The sequence below is a fragment of the Arachis hypogaea genome, chromosome 10, assembly GCF_003086295.3.
Source record: "Arachis hypogaea cultivar Tifrunner chromosome 10, arahy.Tifrunner.gnm2.J5K5, whole genome shotgun sequence".
NCBI classification, from domain to species: Eukaryota; Viridiplantae; Streptophyta; class Magnoliopsida; order Fabales; family Fabaceae; genus Arachis; species Arachis hypogaea.
Window position 1 is genome coordinate 90,450,753 of NC_092045.1, and position 15,583 is coordinate 90,466,335.

The 15,583-nt window shown below is 37.9% G+C and overlaps 1 non-coding gene across 1 annotated transcript; it reads right to left on the reverse strand.

Annotated features, from left to right (window-relative positions):
• Positions 1-15,479: 15,479 nt before the first annotated feature.
• Positions 15,480-15,583, reverse strand: LOC112719175 (small nucleolar RNA R71). The gene has a single exon (XR_003161488.1). It is a non-coding gene; the product is annotated as a small nucleolar RNA R71 (small nucleolar RNA).

Here is a 15,583-nt window from a genome sequence, read left to right on the forward strand (position 1 = left end):
TGGCAAGCTGTATGTAGGGTTTTACCGTTGTCAATGTCTACCTCCCATCCTCTCAGTGAAAATGTTCAACGCGCTCTGTCACAGCACGGCTAATCATCTGTCGGTTCTCAATCAAGTCGGAATAGAATACAGTGATTCTTTTGCGTCTGTCACTAACGCCCAGCCTTCAGGAGTTTGAAGCTCGTCACAGTCATTCAATCCTTGAATCCTACTCAGAATACCACAGACAAGGTTTAGACCTTCCAGATTCTCTTGAATACCGCCAATAGTTCTAGCTTATACCACGAAGATTCTGATTAAGAAATCCAATAGATATCTACTCAATCTAAGGTAGAACGGAGGTGGTTGTCAGGCACACGTTCATAGGTGAGAATGATGATGAGTGTCACGGATCATCACATTCATCAAGTTTAGGAACAAGTGATATCTTAGAATAGAAGCAAGCGTGATTGAATGAAAAACAGTAGTAATTGCATTAATCCATCAAGACACAGCAGAGCTCCTCACCGCCAACCATGGGGTTTAGAGACTCATGCTGTCGAAGATACAATAAGAAACGTGTAATGTCTTGAGGTAGAGATACAATGTCAAAAGGCCCTATTAATAGTGAACTAGTAACCTAGGGTATACATAAATGAGTAAATGACGTAAAAATCCACTTCCGGGGTCCACTTGGTGTGTGCTTGGGCTGAGCATTAAAGCTTTCATGTGTAGAGACTTTTTCTGGAGTTAAACGCCAGCTTTTATGCCAGTTTGGGCGTTTAACTCCAATTTTTGTGCCAGTTCCGGCGTTAAACGCCGGGAATTCTGAAGCTGATTTGCAACGCCGGTTTGGGCCATCAAATCTCGAGCAAAGTATGAACTATTATACATTTCTGGAAAGCCCAGGATGTCTACTTTCCAACGCAATTAAAAACGTGCCAATTGGGCTTTTGTAGCTCCAGAAAATCCACTTCGAGTGCAGGGAGATCATAATCCAACAGCATCTACAGTCCTTTTCAGCCTCTGAATCAGATTTTTGCTCAGGTCCCTCAATTTCAGCCAGAAAATACCTGAAATCACAGAAAAACACACAAACTCATAGTAAATCCCAGAAAAGTGAATTTTAACTAAAAACTAATAAAAATGTAATAAAAACTAACTAAAATATACTAAAAACATACTAAAAACAATGCCAAAAAGCATATAAATTATCCGCTCATCACAACACCAAACTTAAATTGTTGCTTGTCCCCAAGCAACTGAAAATCAAATTAGAATAAAAAGAAGAGAATATACTATAGACTCCAAAATATCAAAGAAACTTGGCTCCAATTAGATGAGCGGGACTAGTAGGTTTTTGCTTTTGAACAGTTTTGGCATCTCACATTATCCTTTGAAGTTTAGAATGATTGGCCTCTATAGGAACTCAGAATTCAGATAGTGTTATTGATTCTCCTAGTTAAGTATGATGATTCTTGAACATAGCTACTTTATGAGTCTTGGCTGTGGCCCAAAGCACTCTGTCTTCCAGTATTACCACCGGATACATACATGCCATAGACACATAACTGGGTGAACCTTTTTAGATTGTAACTCAGCTTTGCTAGAGTCCCCAATTAGAGGTGTCCAGGGTTCTTAAGCACACTCTTTTTGCCTTGGATATCTTTTTATTTCTACCCTTGCCTTTTGGTTTAAAGGGCTATTGGCTTTTTCTGCTTGCTTTTTCTTCTTCTCTTTTTTTTTTTGCTTTTTCTTGCTTCAAGAATCAATTTGATGAATTTTTAGATCCTCAACAACATTTCTCCTTTTCCATCATTCTTTTAAGAGCCAACAAATTTAACATTATTTAAACAACAAATTCAAAAGACATATGCACTGTTCAAGCATTCATTCAGAAAATAAAAAGTATTGTCACCACATCAAACTAATTCAACTAGTTTCAGAGATAAATTCGAAATCCTGTACTTCTTGTTCTTTTGTAATAAAAACATTTTTCATTTTAAGAAAGGTGATGGATTCATAGGACATTCATAGCTTTAAGGTATAGACACTAAGATACTAATGATCATGTAATAAGACACAAACATAGATAAACATAAGCATAAAAATTCGAAAAATAGAAAATAAAGAACAAGGAGATTAAAGAACGGGTCCACCTTAGTGATGGCGGCTTGTTCTTCCTCTTGAAGATCTTATGGAGTGCTTGAGCTCCTCAATGTCTCTTCCTTGCCTTTGTTGCTCCTCTCTCATGATTCTATGATCTTCTTTAATTTCATGGAGGAGGATGGAATGTTCTTGGTGCTCCACCCTTAGTTGTCCCATGTTGGAACTCAATTCTCCTAGGGAGGTGTTGATTTGCTCCCAATAGTTTTGTGGAGGAAAATGCATCCCTTGAGATGAATCTCTCCATCTCCCATGGCTCGGAGGTGGAAGCTTTTGCCTTCCCTTTCCTCTTTCGAGAGGTTTCTCCGGCCTTAGGTGCCATAAATGGTTATGGAGAAACAAAAAGCAATGCTTTTACCACACCAAACTTAGAAAGTTTGCTCGTCCTCGAGCAAAAGAAGAAAGAAGAGAGAGAGTGGTGGGGTAGGTGGGGATCCTGTGGGGTCCACAGATCCTGAGGTGTCAAGGATAATTCATCCCTGCACCAAGTGGCGAGCAAAAATGCTGCTTCTGCCAATCCTGGCGTTAAACGCCGGGCTGGTGCCCATTTCTGGCATTTAACGCCAGCTTGGTGCCCATTCCTGGCGTTTAACGCTAGTCTGGTGCCTCTTCCTGGCGTTAAACGCCCAGAATGGTGCCAGACTGGGCGTTAAACGCCCATTTGCTGCCCCTACTGGCGTTTAAACGCTAGCAAGTTTTCCTCCAGGGTGTGCTGTTTTTCTTTCTGTTTTTTATTCTGTTTCTGCTTTTTCAATTGATTTTGTGACTTTCCATGATCATCAACCTATAGAAAACATAAAATAACAAAGGAAAATAATAAATACAACATTGGGTTGCCTCCCAACAAGCGCTTCTTTAATGTCAGTAGCTTGACAGTGGGCTCTCATGGAGCCTCACAGATACTCAGAACCATGTTGGAACCTCCCAACACCAAACTTAGAGTTTGAATGTGGGGGTTCAACACCAAACTTAGAAGTTGGTTGTGGCCTTCCAACACCAAACTTAGAGTTTGACTGTGGGGGCTCTGTTTGACTTTGTTTTGAGAGAAGCTCTTCATGCTTCCTTTCCATGGTTACAGAAGGAGAACCATTGAGTCTTATAGTTTGCACTGTCTGCAAGCCACGGAGCTTCTTGAATAGCAAATAATTGCTCATCCGGAAAGGTTTCAGAGATCTCAGTAGGAGGGAGGGATGCTCCTGCTACTGGTTCTATCCGGGACAGGTGATCAGCTACTTGATTCTCTGTCCCTTTTCTGTCTCTAATTTCTATATCAAACTCTTGCAGAAGCAACACCCATCTTATGAGCCTGGGTTTTGAATCCTGCTTTGTGAGTAGATATTTAAGAGCAGCATGGTCAGTGTACACAATCACTTTTGATCCTACTAAATAAGATCTGAACATGTCAATGGCATAAACCACTGCAAGTAACTCCTTTTCTGTGGTTGTGTAGTTCTTCTGTGCATCATTTAGAATACGGCTGCCATAATAAATGACGTGCAGAAGCTTACCATGCCTTTGTCCCAATACTGCACCAATGGCATGGTCACTGGCATCATACATTAGTTCAAATGGTAATGTCCAGTCTGGTGCAGAGATGGCTGGTTCTGTGACCAGCTTAGCTTTCAGAGTCTCAAACGCCTGCAGACACTCCTTATCAAAGATAAATGGCGTGTCAGCAGCTAGCAGATTACTCAGAGGTTTGGCAATTTTTGAAAAATTCTTTATAAACCTTCTGTAGAATCCTGCATGCCCTAGAAAGCTTCTGATTGCCTTAACATTGGTAGGTGGTGGTAATTTTTCAATTACTTCAACTTTAGCTTGATCCACCTCTATTCCATTGTTTGAAATTTTATGCCCAAGGACAATCCCTTCAGTCACCATCAAGTGATATTTTTCCCAGTTTAAAACTAGGTTGGTCTCTTGGCATCTTTTCAGAACAAGTGCTAGATTGTTAAGGCAGGAGCTGAATGAGTCTCCAAATACTGAAAAGTCATCCATGAAGACTTCCAGAAAATTCTCTACTATATCTGAGAAGATAGAGAGCATGCACCTCTGAAAGGTTGCAGGTGCATTGCACAGACCAAAAGGCATCCTTCTGTAGGCAAATACTCCAGAAGGACATGTAAATGCTGTTTTCTCTTGGTTCTGAGGATCTACTGCAATTTGGTTGTAACCTGAATAGCCATCCAAAAAGCAGTAATATTCATGACCTGCCAGTCTCTCTAGCATCTGGTCTATGAATGGTAAAGGAAAATGATCCTTCCTAGTGGCTGTGTTGAGCCTTCTGTAGTCAATACACATACGCCACCCTGTAAATGTTCTTGTAGGAACCAGTTCATTCTTTTCATTATGAACCACTGTTATGGTTCCCTTCTTGGGGACAACGTGGATAGGGCTCACCTAGGGGCTATCAGAAATAGGATAAATAATCCCAGCCTCTAGTAACTTAGTGACCTCTTTCTGCACCACCTCCTTCATGGCTGGATTTAGCCGCCTTTGTGGTTGAACCACTGGCTTAGCATCATCCTCCAATAGGATCTTGTGCATGCATCTTGCTGGGCTAATGCCCTTAAGATCACTTATGGACCACCCAAGAGCTGTCTTGTGTGTCCTTAGCACTTGAATTAGTGCTTCCTCTTCCTGTGGATTTAAAGCAGAGCTTATGATCACTGGAAAAGTTTCACCTTCTCCCAGAAATGCATATTTCAGAGATGGTGGTAGTGGCTTGAGCTCGGGTTTAGGAGGCTTATCTTCTTCTTGAGGAATTTTCAGAATTTCTTTTATTTCCTTTAGTTCCTCCAGATCAGGCTGAACATCTTTAAAGATGTCCTCTAGCTCTGATTCAAGACTTTCAGTCATGTTGACCTCCTCCACCAAAGAGTCAATAATATCAGCGCTCATGCAGTCATTTGATGTGTCTGGATGCTGCATAGCTTTGACAACATTCAACTTGAATTCATCCTCATTGACTCTCAGGGTTAATTCCCCTTTTTGGACGTCAATGAGAGTTCGTCCAGTTGCTAGGAAAGGTCTTCCTAGAATAAGAGTTGCACTCTTGTGCTCCTCCATTTCCAGCACTACAAAGTCAGTGGGAAAGACAAATGGCCCAACCTTGACAATCATGTCCTCAATTATGCCTGATGGGTATTTAATGGAGCCATCAGCAAGTTGAAGACATATACGGGTTGGTTTGACCTCTTCAGTCAAGCCGAGCTTTCTGATAGTGGATGCAGGTATTAGGTTGATACTTGCCCCAAGATCACATAGAGCTTTCTTGGTACAAGTACCCTCTAATGTGCATGGTATCATAAAGCTTCCTGGATCTTGAAGCTTTTCTGGTAAGCTTTTCAGAATGACTGCACTGCATTCTTCAGTGAGAAACACTTTTTCAGTTTCTCTCCAATCCTTCTTATGACTTAAGATCTCTTTCATGAACTTAGCATAAGAAGGTATTTGCTCCAGTTCCTCTGCAAACGGAATCTTTATTTCAAGAGTCCTTAGATAGTCTGCAAAGCGGGCAAATTGCTTATCCTGTTCCGCTTGGCGGAGTTTCTGAGGATAAGACATCTTGGCTTTATATTCTTCAACCTTAGTTGCTGCAGGTTTATTCCTTACAGAGGTGGTTGGAGAAGCCTTTTTAGAGGGGTTACTATCAGCACTCTCAGGTGTCTGATTCCCCATTGGCGTTTGAACGCCAGGATTCGGTGAAGAATGGGCGTTTAACGCCAACTTTTCCCCCTTTTCTGGCGTTTGAACGCCAGAGCTGGGCAAGGAATGGGCGTTTAACGCCAGCTTTTCCCCCTTTCTGGCGTTTGAACGCCAAGAGTATTCCTCTCTGGGCTCTTACTGTCCTCAGAGGGATTTTGGACAGTAGTTTGGTCATCATCTGTCAATTGTTCCTTTCTTGGCTTTTTGCCACTTTGAGCTGAATTATTCAATGTCTTCCCAATCCTTAGTTGAACTGCTTGACATTCTTCTATTATCTGTTTAGATAGCTGCTATTTTGTCTGATTCAACTGTGATTCTATATTCTTGTTAGCAATTTTGGTTTCTTGGAGCATCTCCTTAAATTCTGCTAACTGTTTTGTCATCAGGAGTAATTGCTGATTAAGCTCAACAATCTGTTCTTGAGGATTAGGATCAGTAGTTACTGCCATAGCTTCTTCTTTTGTAGAGGACTCTTTGCTTGAGTATAGATGTTGATTTCTAGCAACAGTATCTATGAGCTCTTGAGCCTCTTCAATCGTCTTCCTCATATGTATAGATCCACCAGCTGAGTGGTCTAGAGACATCTGAGCTTTTTTTGTAAGCCCATAGTAGAAGATGTCTAACTGTACCCACTCTGAAAACATTTCAGAGGGGCATTTTCTTAGCATACCTCTATACCTCTCCCAGGCATTATAAAGGGATTCATTATCCTCTTTTTTAAAGCCTTGGATGTCCAGCCTTAGCTGTGTCATCCTTTTTGGAGGGTAAAATTGATTCAGAAATTTGTCTGATAACTGTCTCCATGTTTTTATGCTTGATGTGGGTTGGTTATTCAACCACCTCTTAGCTTAATCTTTTACAGCAAATGGAAACAGTAATAATCTGTAGACATCCTGATCCACCTCTTTATCACGTACTGTGTCAGCAATTTGTAAGAACTGTGCCAGAAACTCAGTAGGTTCTTTTTGTGGAAGACCGAAATACTGGCAATTTTGCTGCACCATGATAATGAGTTGAGGATTTAGCTCAAAGCTGCTTGCTTTAATGGGAGGTATACAGATGCTACTCTCATATGCAACTGTAATGGGGTTAGCATATGACCCCAGAGTCCTTCTGGACTGCTCAATTCCACTTAGGTCCATGATGGAGAAAGGGAGATGATGCTGATATTATTTTACTTTTATTTTTTAATTTTTTTAATTAAATGTGATCGAAAATAATAAAATAAAATAAATGGAAAATAAAATAAAATTTCAAAAACTAAAAGAAAATAAAATCAAAGCAAATTGAAAACTAAATTAATTAATTAATTAAAAAGATTTTGGAATTAACAATTAAAAAGATATGATTGAAAATTATTTTGAAAAAGATATGATTGAAGAAATTAAAAAGATATGAAAATATCAATTTTTGAAATTAGAATTTTGATTTGGTTAAAAAAAAGATATGATTTTGAAAATCTTTGACTAATTTAATGCAAAATTTCGAAAATTATGAGTAAAATAAGGAAAGGATATTTTTTTGATTTTTTAAAATTTAATGAGGGAAGAGAAAAACAACAAATTGACACTAACTTAGAAATTTTAGATCAAAACAAAGAGAACAAACAAGAAAACTTTGAATGTCAAGATGAACACCAAGAACAAATTTTTGAAAAATTTTTAAGTGAATAAAAGCACAAAAGACACCAAACTTAAAATTTTAAACTAAAATCAAATAAAAGACTCTAAACCAACAAAAATAAAACAGTCCTAATCTAAGCAACAAGATAAACCGTCAGTTGTCCAAACTCGAACAATCCCCGGCAACGGCGCCAAAAACTTGGTGCACAAAATTGCAATCACACTTTTGCAATCCCGCACAACTAACCAGCAAGTGCACTGGGTCATCCAAGTAATACCTTACGTGAGTAAGGGTCGATCCCACGGAGATTGTCGGCTTGAAGCAAGCTATGGTTATCTTGTAACTCTTAGTGAGGATATCAATAATTCTCAAGTTTAATTGTGAAAAGTGGAAGAACATGAAATAATTACTTGTTTTGCAGTAATGGAGAACAGGTTGAGGTTTTGGAGAAGCTCTATCTTCTGGATCTCTGCTTTCCTACTGTCTTCTTCTTCAAGCACGCAAGGCTCCTTCCATGGCAAGCTGTATGTAGGGTTTCACCGTTGTCAATGGCTACCTCCCATCCTCTCAGTGAAAATGTTCAATGCGCTCTGTCACAGCACGGCTAATCATCTGTCGGTTCTCAATCAGGTCAGAATAGAATCCAGTGATTCTTTTGCGTCTGTCACTAACGCCCAGCCTTCAGGAGTTTGAAGCTCGTCACAGTCATTCAATCCTTGAATCCTACTCAGAATACCACAGACAAGGTTTAGACCTTCCAAATTCTCTTGAATGCCGCCATCAATTCTAGCTTATACCACGAAGATTCTGATTAAGAAATCCAAGAGATATCTACTCAATCTAAGGTAGAACAGAGGTGGTTGTCTGGCACATGTTCATAGGTGAGAATGATGATGAGTGTCACGGATCATCACATTCATCAAGTTTAGGAACAAGTGATATCTTAGAATAGAAGCAAGCGTGATTGAATGAAAAACAGTAGTAATTGCATTAATCCATCAAGACACAGCAGAGCTCCTCACCCCCAACCATGGGGTTTAGAGACTCATGCCGTCGAAGATACAATAAGAAATGTGTAATGTCCTGAGGTAGAGATACAATGTCAAAAGGTCCTATTAATAGTGAACTAGTAACCTAGGGTATACAGAAATGAGTAAATGACGTAAAAATCCACTTCTGGGGTCCACTTGGTGTGTGCTTGGGCTGAGCATTGAAACTTTCATGTGTAGAGACTTTTTCTGGAGTTAAACGCCAGCTTTTATGCCAGTTTGGGTGTTTAACTCCAATTTTTGTGCCAGTTCCAGCGTTAAACGTCGGGAATTCTGAAGCTGATTTGCAACGCCGGTTTGGGCCATCAAATCTCAGGCAAAGTATAAACTATTATATATTTCTGGAAAGCCCAGGATGTCTACTTTCTAACGCAATTGAAAGCGCGCCAATTGGGATTCTATAGCTCTAGAAAATCCACTTTGAGTGTAGGGAGGTCAGAATCCAACAGCATCTGCAGTCCTTTTCAGCCTCTGAATTAGATTTTTGCTCAGGTCCCTCAATTTCAGCCAGAAAATACCTGAAATCACAGAAACGCACACAAACTCATAGTAAAGCCCAGAAAAGTGAATTTTAACTAAAAACTAATAAAAATGTAATAAAAACTAACTAAAATATACTAAAAACATACTAAAAACAATGGCAAAAAGCGTATAAATTATCCGCTCATCACACACCTCTCTCCCTCTCCTCCATATCTTCTTCTTCTTCTTCTTCTCTTCTTTCTTCTCTTGGTCAAGGGCGAGCAATATTCTAAGTTTGGTGTGGTAAAAGCATAGCTTTTTTTGCTTTTCCATAACCATTGATGGAACCTAAGGCCAGAGAAACCTCAAAAAAAAAAAAAAAAAGAATAGAAAAGGGAAGACAATTGCTTCCACCTCTGAGTCATGGAAAATGGAGAGATTCATCTCAAGGGTCCATAGCTCAGTAATAGAGCATTTGACTGCACATCAAGAGAGCATGAGGAATTCCCTCATCAAGAAATCCCTGAGATACCTCAGGGGATACATGTTCCTCCACATAATTATTGGGAGCAACTAAGGATAGGAACACTAAAATTACTAGGGATCATGCAACAAAAGCAAGGAAGAGACATAAAGGAGCTCAAAAAGCACCATTGGTCCTTCAAAAGGTGCCACCCTCACTAAGGTGGACTCATTCCTTAACTTCCTTGTTCTTATTTCTCTGTTTTTCAATTTTTATGCTACATGTTTATCTATGTTTTATGTCTCTACCTCATGATCATTAGTATTGAGTAACTATGTCTTAAGGCTATAAATAATTCCATAAATCATTCACCTCTCTTAAATGAAAAATGTTTCTAATTCAAAAGAACAAGAAGTACATGAATTTCGAAATTATCCTTGAATTTAGTTTAATTATATTGATGTGGTGACAATACTTTTTGCTCTCTGAATGAATGCTTGAACAGTGCATAATTTTGATCTTGTTGTTTATGAATGTTAAAATTGTTGGCTCTTGAAAGAATGATGAACAAAGAGAAATGCTATTGATGATCTGAAAAATTATAAAATTGATTCTTGAAGCAAGAAAAAGCAGTGAATAGCAAAAGCTTGCGAAAAAAAAGTGGCAAAAAAATTTTTAGAAAAAGAAAAAGCCAATAGCCCTTAAAACCAAAAGGCAAGGGTAAAAAGGATCCAAGGCTTTGAGTATCAATGGATAGGAGGGCCCAAGGAAACAAAATCCAAGCCTAAGCGGCTAAATCAAGCTGTCCCTAATCATGTGCTTGTGGCATGCAGGTCCAAGTGAAAAGCTTGAGACTGAGTGGTTAAAGTCGTGATCCAAAGCAAAAAGAGTGTGCTTAAGAGCTCTGGACACCTCTAACTGGGGACTCTAGCAAAGCTGAGTCACAATCTGAAAAGGTTCACCCAGTCATGTGTATGTGGCATTTATGTATCCAGTGGTAATACTGGAAAACAAAGTGCTTAGGGCCACGGCCAAGACCCATAAAAGTAGCTGTGTTCAAGAATCAACATACTTAACTAAGAGAATCAATAACACTATCCGAAATTCTAAGTTCCCATAGATGCCAATCATTCTAAACTTCAAAGGATGAAGTGAGATGCTAAAACTGTTCAGAAGCAAAAGGCTACAAGTCCCACTCATATAATTAGAAGTAATATTCATTGATATTCTGGGATTTATAGTATATTCTCTTCTTTTTATCCTAATTGATTTTCAGTTGCTTGGGGACAAGCAACAATTTAAGTTTGGTGTTGTGATGAGCGGATAATTTATACGCTTTTTGGCATTGTTTTTATGTAGTTTTTAGTTTGATCTAGTTACTTTTAGGGATGTTTTCATTAGTTTTTATGCTAAATTTACATTTCTGGACTTTACTATGAGTTTGTGTGTTTTTCTGTGATTTCAGGTATTTTCTGGCTGAAATTGAGGGACCTGAGCAAAACTCTGATAAGAGGCTGACAAAGGACTGCTGATGCTGTTGGAATCTAACCTTCCTGCACTCGAAATGGATTTTCTGGAGCTACAAAACTCCAAATGGCGCGCTCTCAATGGCGTTGGAAACTAGACATCCAGAGCTTTCCAGATATATATAATAGTCCATACTTTATTCGAGATTTGACGACGTAAACTGGTGCTCAACGCCAGTTCCATGCTGCATTCTATGGTCAAACGCCAGAAACACGTCACGAACCAGAATTGAACGCCCAAAAGACATTACAACTTGGCGTTCAACTCCAAGAGAAGCCTCAGCTCGTGAATAGATCAAGCTCAGCCCAAACATACACCAAGTGGGGCCCGGAAGTGGATTTATACATCAATTACTTACTCCTATAAACCCTAGTAGCTAGTTTAGTATAAATAGAGCTTTTTACTAGTGTATTAGCAATCTTTGGACGTTTAGTTCTTAGATCTGGGGGCTGGCCATTCGGCCATGCCTGGACCTTTCACTTATGTATTTTCAACGGTGGAGTTTCTACACACCATAGATTAAGGGTGTGGAGCTCTGCTGTACCTCAAGTTTTAATGCAATTACTACTATTTTCTATCCAATTAGATTTATTCTTGTTCTAAGATATTCGTTGCATTTCAACTTGATGAATGTGATGATCCGTGACACTCATCATCATTCTCACCTATGAACGCGTGTGACTAACAACCACTTCCGTTCTACCTTAGACCGGGCGCATATATCTTGGATTCCTTTACCAGAATCTTCGTGGTATAAGCTAGAATTGATGGCGGCATTCATGGGAATCTGGAAAGTCTAACCTTGTCTGTGGTATTTCGAGTAGGATTCTGGGATTGAATGATTGTGACGAGCTTCAAACTCCTGAAGGCTGGGCGTTAGTGACAGACGCAAAAAAATCACTGGATTCTATTCCAACCTGATTGAGAATCGACAGATGATTAGCCGTGTTGTGACAGAGCATTTGGACCTTTTTCACTGAGAGGATGGGATATAGCCATTGACAACGGTGATGCCCTACATACAGCTTGCCATAGAAAGGAGTGACAAAGATTGTATGAAAGCAGTAGGAAAGCAGAGATTCAGAAGGAACACAGCATCTCCATACACCTATCTGAAATTCCCACTAATGAATTTACATAAGTAATTCTATCCTTTATTATTTAATTAAGTATCTCTTTATATTTTCTGAAAACCACTATCAATTTGAATCCGTCTGACTGAGATTTACAAGGTGACCATAGCTTGCTTCATACCAACAATCTTGTGGGATCGACCCTTACTCACGTAAGGTATTACTTGGACGACCCAGTACAGTTGCTGGTTAGTTATGCGGAGTTGTGACAAAGTGTGATTCACGTTTGAGAGCACCAAGCCTTTGGAGCCATTATTGATGATCACAATTTTGTCCACCAGTGTACTTGACAACCACTTCCGTTCTACCTTAGGCCAGGCGCATATCTCTTGGATTCCTTAATCAGAATCTTCGTGGTATAAGCTAGAATTGATGGCGGCATTCATGAGAATCCGGAAAGTCTAAACCTTGTCTATGGTATTCCGAATAGGATTCAAGGATTGAATGACTGTGACGAGCTTCAAACTCGCGATTGTTGGGCGTAATGACAAACGCAAAAGAATCAATGGATTCTATTCCGGCATGATCGAGAACCGACAGATGATTAGCCGTGCTGTGACAGAGCATTTAGACCATTTTCACTGAGAGGATGGGATGTAGCCATTGACAACTGTGATGCCCTACATACAGCTTGCCATGAAAAGGAGTAAGAAGGATTGGATGAATGTAGTAGGAAAGTAGAGATTCAGAAGGAGCACAGCATCTTCATACGCCTATCTGAAATTCCCACCAATGATTTACATAAGTATTTCTATCTTTATTTTTCTAATAATTTATTATTATTATTCGAAAACTCCATAACCAATTATTATCCACCTAACTAAGATTTACAAGATGACCATAGCTTGCTTCATACCAACAATCTCTGTGGGATCGACCCTTACTCACGTAAGGTTTATTACTTGGACGACCCAGTGCACTTGCTGGTTAGTTGTGCGAAGTTGTGAAGAAAGTGCTGAGTTATAAACACGCATATCAAGTTGAATGCCATTATTAGAGATCACAATTTCGTGCACCAAGGTTTTGGCGCCGTTGCCGGGGATTGTTCGAGTTTGGACAACTAACGGTTCATCTTGTTGCTCAGATTAGGTAATTTTCTTTTTGTTTTATTTTCAAGAATTTTTCAAAAAATTCTTTCAAAAATTTCTCATCTGTTTTCGAAAATTATTCTAAATTTTTAAGAATGAATTCTAGTGTTTCATGAAGTATGTTGAAGCCTGGCTGGCTGTAAAGTCATATCCAAATCCTTTTTGGAATGAGACTTCACCTAATCACCTCAATGCATGTAATGCCATCCTCAAGTTGGCTGGCTATTAAGCCATGTCCAACCCTTGGATTGGAACTTTAAGCTAACATTGAAAGATTCCTAGAATTCTTATTAAAAATTTTGAATTTCTTATTTTATTTTTCCTATATGTTTTCGAAAAAAAAATATATAAAAAAATCCAAAAAAATTATAAAATCATAAAATCAAAAATAATTTTGTGATTCTTGTTTGAGTCTTGTGTCATGTTTTAAGTTTGGTGTCAATTGTATATTCATCTTGTTCTTGCATTTTTCGAAAATTCATGCATTCATAGTGTTCTTCATGATCTTCAAGTTGTTCTTGGTAAGTCTTCTTATTTGATCTTTAAATTTTCTTGTTTTGTGTTGTATGATGTTTTTCATGTGCATTTTTACATTCATAGTGTCTAAACATGAAAGATTTCTAAGTTTGGTATCTTGCATGTTTTCTTTGCATAAAAAATTTTTCAAAAATATGTTCTTGATGTTCATCATGATCTTCAAAGTGTTCTTGGTGTTCATCTTAACATTCATAGTGTTCTTGCATGCATCATGTGTTTTGATCCAAAATTTTCATGTTTTGGGTCATAATTGTATTTTTCTCTCTCATCATTAAAAACTCAAAAAAAATTATCTTTTCCTTAATTTGCTCATAATTTTCGAAAATTTGAGTTGACTTAGACAAAAATTTTAAAACTTAGCTATTTCCTATAAGTCAAGTCAAAATTTCAGTTTTAAAAATCCTATTTTTTCAAAATCTTTTTCAAAAGTCAAATCTTTTTCATTTTTCTTTTATTATTTTCGAAAATATTCTTAAATTGATTTTCAAATTCTTTTTCTTATCTTTATCTCAAAATTGAAACTTTACTAACAATTAATGTGATTGATTCAAAAATTTGAAGTTTGTTACTTTCTTGTTAAGAAAGGTTCAATCTTAAAATTTCTAGAATCATATCTTTTAGTTTCTTGTTAGTCAAGTAATCAATTTTAATTTTAAAAATTAAATCTTTTTCAAAATATCTTTTTCTTAAAAATCATATCTTTTTATCATATATTTTAAAATTATATCTTTTTCAAAAATTTGATTTCAAAATATCTTTTCTAACTTCCTATCTTTTCAAAATTGATTTTCAAATCTTCTCAACTAACCAATTAACTTTTGTTTATTTTTTATCTTTTTCAAAACCGCCTAACTAATTTTAGCTCTCTAATTTTCGAAAATTACCTCCCTCTTTTTCAAAATTCTTTTAATTAACTAATTGTTTTAAATTTTAATTTTAATTTTAATTCTTCCTTTAATTTTCGAAAATCACTAACTCTTTTTCAAAATTTATTTTTGAAAACTTCTCTCTCTCATCTTATTCTATTTATTTATTCATTTACTAACACTTCTCTTCATCTCAAAATCTCTGCTCCTATCCTCACCCTTGTGTTTGGATTATTCATTCTTCTTCACTCTTATTCCCTTTCTTCTTCTACTAACATAAAGGAATCTCTATACTGTGACATAGAGGATTCATCTTCCTTTTCTGTTCTCTTCTTTCTCATATGAGCAGGAACAAGGAAAAAGGCATTCTTGTTGAAGCTGATCCTGAACCTGAAAGGACTCTAAAGAGGAAACTAAGAGAAGCTAAATTACAACAATCCAGAGACAACCTTATTGAAATTTTCGAACAAGAAAAGGATATGGCAGCCGAACCCAACAACAATAATGTAAGAAGGATGCTTGGTGATTATACTACACCTGCTTCCAAGTTTGATGGAAGAAGCATCTCAATTCCTGCCATTGGAGCAAACAATTTTGAGCTGAAACCTCAACTAGTTGCTCTAATGCAACAAAACTGCAAGTTTCATGGACTTTCATCAGAAGATCCCTACCAGTTTTTAACTGAGTTCTTGCATATCTGTGAGACTGTTAAGACTAATGAAGTAGATCCTGAAGTCTACAGGCTTATGCTTTTCCCTTTTGCTGTAAGAGACAAAGCTAGAACATGGTTGGACTCACAACCTAAGGATAGCCTGGACTCTTGGGATAAGCTGGTCACAACCTTCCTGGTTAAATTCTTTCCTCCTCAAAAGCTGAGCAAGCTTAGAGTGGATATTCAGACCTTCAAGCAAAAAGATGGTGAATCCCTCTATGAAGCTTGGGAAAGATACAAGTAGATGACCAAAAGGTGTCCTTCTAACAT